Source organism: Haemaphysalis longicornis, unplaced genomic scaffold, assembly GCF_048455015.1.
Source record: "Haemaphysalis longicornis isolate Haplotype H1 unplaced genomic scaffold, Haemaphysalis longicornis Haplotype H1 scaffold_10, whole genome shotgun sequence".
NCBI lineage: Eukaryota > Metazoa > Arthropoda > Arachnida > Ixodida > Ixodidae > Haemaphysalis > Haemaphysalis longicornis.
The window spans coordinates 129,254,961-129,259,867 of record NW_027526204.1 but is presented as its reverse complement, the minus strand read 5'-3'; positions in this window follow the sequence as shown (position 1 = coordinate 129,259,867).

Genomic DNA, 4,907 nt, shown 5'->3' with positions numbered 1-4,907 from the left:
AGCCTGAACGCGATGTTGAATACCCAGAAGCTATCGCTACTTCATCACACGAGTGGCAATGAATAAAGCAGTCACGTAGCAAAATAAGGGAGTAAAATTCCAGGAAAAATTCCAGAAAAGTATAATTAAGACAGTAAAATAGAAGGGAGTAAAATTAAGGGAGTGAAGGATTTGAGGGGGGCAAACCAGCGACATCGCCGGGGGAGGTGGGGAAGTGCTGGTGCGCATTGTGGGAGGAGTACACCCTTTCCACCCCCTGCCGATGCCAACGGGAATACCCCGTCTTATTATGTAACGCAGTTCCGCACTCGTGCTCCAAGGAACGTTCCTACAGGCTATTGAATGCAACTAGCAAGTTTGGCTCAGACGAAAGTTCAACTGCCCGGTAGGCCTCTCAGCGTTTACTCGGCAGCGAAAGATTGTCGAGAAATTACTAATTGAAAAACGCATTTCATCGCCCGCGCCATTTCATGACGTTTCGCGTGACGAACAACGGGGCCCGGAAGCGAGTAAGACAGCGGTGTGGTCTAGCAGGAAAACTAAAACCTACTGAGCGAGCGATCGCGGCCGCACATGGGCCGCGCTCTCGGCACAACGACACCCTCCGGCCTTACAGGTCCGCAGGCTGTGTGCGACATCCTTGGTGGCGCACGGGACGTGCGATGGTGGTTAAACAATTTGAATGAGTCGCGCGGTCTTTTACTTTACCTACAAGACGTATAGCGGACAGCGCAACCTCAGTGAGAACGACGTCAGGGGCGCTTTTAGGCTTTGCAGTGTCGTTATGGATAGTCAGGTGTTAGTCGCTTCGATGCACTCGGCTTGATACATGGCGCTGTCTGTTAGTTGCACTTGTCACCGCGCCCGATGCCTAGTGTGGAAAGAAGCCGAGGTACTCCGGTAAACGAGCATCTGAATGGCAGTTCATGTCAATTTGCGTGCTATTACTATGCAGATGTGCATGTGCACTTTCATCCGAAAAAGACATCCGAATTTACGGCCCGACAGATGGACTTACGTAGAACAGCATGGAGGAAATAAAGCTTTGGTGAGGCCCCGCAAGCCACCTAAGCATTTGGAGAAGTGTGGAAGACGTGACGTGATTTCTCAGCGTAAAAAAGTGATGTAAAAAAAGCGCCTGCGTTTTTAGTGCGCCCCTTTTCATGGGGGGCGATTTCCTGTACAAGCCGGGTGAACTTCCCAAGCGTTGTAGTCCCACACAAGGGCCGAGCGCAAGGGCAGGGAGTCGCTTGTACCTATTTTACCGGTAGGCGCACGGCGCCACCAAGATACGCGAATGCACATGGTCCACCGCAGCCACGGTGGACGCTCAACTCGCAACCGCCTGCGGCAAAACATGCCGCCAGACTCTTTCAGCCCCGGCAATGACGCAACGCGGCATGATGGCCGGCGGCCCCGCCAGATGTACATGGGTCAGGGGCCCATCGCAAGGGTAAAGGTAGCTTTCCAGGCGTGGATTCTCTTTTCAAGGGCCCGCGCTGGACCAGGGATGCCTGTAGCCATAAAAAACCGGTTGGTGCCAGGCGGTACGCGGATTGCCGTTGCTTGAACGGCAACCGTGCCCTAGCAACGACAATGAAGGCCTGCCCACTGAGGCCCTGCGTTACAGTGAACTACAATACTCGGGTAGTGGAAGGAGCGGCGCCGGCTTCCCAAAACACCCTTGAAGGATAACATGTTAACCGCCGCGCGTGGCGGTGGTGTGCCGCGCCCAAGGAGATCCCGAGGCGGCCCGCGTTAATGAAGCGAGGTGCCGCTATTCTGCTTTTAAATGGTTCACGCTCTCTTTGGATGTTTGTTAAGCCGCTACACATGAAATTTTTTGTGTGTAATTGCAAGAGCAGCGTACCCGGCACTACATTGAGATTTGAATGTTCTTGGTTCTTCCTATTGTTTGTAATATGGAGAGGGCATATGCTTGCGGAGATCTCTTATTTCCGAAGGACCTGCCCATGCACTTTGAAAGGACAGTGTAATAGCGTGTGGTGGAACAGCACCCCTAATAAATTTATGTGATTGCTACAAAGATTTTATATATGCGATTTATTTCAGCCTACTTCTAGCCTACACGAGCGCCACCTCGTGGGGTTGACACTAAGCGCCTCAATCGGAGGCGGCAGCTTTTCCCACTTCCCAAGTATTCTAGTTCCCTGTACCTGCGTCCATAGAGTACTTACTAAGAAACTCTATGCCAGCGTCACTGCACAGCCCAACCCATAGCCAATGGTCGGCGGGGAAAGACCAAGCAGACAACAGTGGAGCCAGCGAAGGCAGGGCTTGCACGCACAATACACGCTAAAAAGTGCGGCCTACTGAAATGGCCCTTCCGGCGGCAGCAGAATTGATGTCAGGGCCTCTCGTAAGCTTTTCTTTCCTCCATGTAGAGCAGCCTTGGTGTACGTACAGCTGGAAGTAACAGGCATATGACTAGGCCGAACCTGCGATAACCATCGCGACCGCCATGCCGGCACGGCTTCAATTATACCTGTACATTTATGATGGTTTATGACCTATGAAAATTAACCTGCAAAGAGAGATCATACGTGTTTCTTTGAGAGCTCGTGTGCGCGCTTCTCGTTCTCTTCTTCGTCACGTCACCTTTAGCACATCCACTGAGTCGCCTTTGACGTCATATCTGCTTGGCAACTGGTAGCTTCATTTCTTATTGTTCACCAGATTATTTTAAAGGTACCGCCGAAGAAACTAGAAACTGCCATATTCGTTTTCGGGGAACGCCAGTCTATCCATGTACACGAACTTCGGTTTTGTCTTCAGTGTCACTAGAATGTTTTTGCAGCAAAAGAAAAGATGGGCGGCCTTTTGTAAGTCACGAAAGCCGCGAGCTGTCGCCGCTGCCCGGTCCGGTGAGATGATCTCCACCCAGGCCCCGATTTGGTCACTTGCCAGAGGGAAGAAGAATAATGCAGGGATGGGCGGGGACGGGTGAAGCGGGGATGAACAGTGGAGGTGGATGGGTGAGAGAGGGAAAGGGAAAGGGGCGATGAGAGAGAGGGTAAGGGAGGAGGGTGCTCTACGTGGCAGGGGTGGCAGGGATATTATTAGGCCTCGTCGGACCTTCAGGCCATAAGCGGCAAGAACGCTACCGTCTTTCCACGCCGTTTGCAACGAAGTATGAAAGTACGCAGTCATTTCTTTTAATCTGGTATTACCCGGAGCTCGCTGAAGCGATTACAGACAGTGATACGTCAGTGTGCCGCTCTCTTTGGCGAGCGTTATTTCTTTGGTTATAATCATGATATATACACTGTGCCCAGATGCTGTGTCCCAATAACGAATCATATTAGGTGCGAAGCAGCTTAAGGAACTAGGACTGTCGGCGTCTCATGTCGTCGTATTCTCATGTACTCACGGTACTATAACACCGGGACACTCGTTCTCCAACGCCTCTCGCTACTTTTTAGCATACTTCTTAGCTTCCTGCGGTGCGTGACACGAAGACAACCTAGGCCAGTCTATCTCTCATTTAATTGCTGAAATCCGTTTCAACGCAAGAGAGGGCGCCACCGCCTCAGCAAGGGCGCGATCGCTCCTCCCACCGGCGCTTCTCCGTCTCCCAATCGGCGCGCCGTGTGTCAAGAGAGATACTTACAATCTTTGAATACAATTATATACTACATGCTTCGCCCCTCCCCAGGTTTCACGTGAGTAAAGATGACCCAGGATTTTGCTCTTGAGCATTCGCTCCCGTGAGCATGAATCGTTGCCCTCTGAACAAATACGTACAGCTAATGCTTCAAATTCACTGAACTAAAATGACAAATAAGGGGAATCTGTGAGAAAAGCGAATATGATGACCCAGTTGATATTTGTCTCCTCGAGAACGCGCCTACTAGCGGAATAAACATGACACGTGGGAATTTCGGGCGTACAATTGGTATACTTGAGCTGTCTGCTGCGCTTATCAATTGGCTTCCAGCGTTTCACGGAGGCGGGTGTTTCGAGCGGAAGCAAATCAAGGTGGAGAAGGACTTTGTTCAAGTCCTCCACACCCGTGCCGACAAATTGTTCGCTTTGGTCGGGATTCTGGGGAGTGAGGAAAAGAGGTGTTTACTACGCATTGATGTTGAATAAAATGATACTAAACTTTTTATGCCTTCTTGCCGTTCGCCTGCTTTTGCGTAAATTATGTGCCCATACATTTGAATTGCAGTGTTTCAGCATGATTCTCTTTCTTCCCTTGAGTCTGACTTTCCGAAGCCAACGTCAAAAAAAGTCCTTCGCATATCATCTACGTGCTATATTACGACGTGGTAAGATGAAACAGTTTAACATTTTAAGGATGTGTGATGGTGCTTTAAAGAATTTTAATTAATGCGCGAGGTTACTCGTGATTGAGAGACGCCATACGCCCAGAAATTTCTGGAGCACTACAGTTTTTTCCTGTACCTAACTGGATGCGAACTCCGCTATGTTTTGGTAAACTGGCGGGGTTTAAATAAAACATCTTTATTTTAGGCTATGGCATGGCTCGCGTTCAAGACGTCTGCGTTGTAGAGTTCACTGGCCTAAACATTGTTCATTTTCTTGCGAAAGCATCCAGTGGCTCTAAGAATGAAAATTTTCCGAGACAGCAATTTGGCGCAAAAAATCTGCTTCCCAAATTTTGATTCGCTACGACAAGTTCCACAGCACGTGAAAAAGACAAGGAGAGCCCTGTGTGCGCGCTGCTAGGCAAAGTCAGGGCAAGCGCAGAGCCACGGGAAACGCGGGGAGAGCCGTTCTCCAGCGCCCTTTGCCAACACCCCGCGGCGTTCAGCTGTGATGGGTTCGCATTCACAGCTCATAAGAAGTGCTTAGGTGTGTTCCGAGTCTCTGCCTCCTCCAGTATCCTGCGCATATGACACCGTATATGAGTGGCTGGAGGC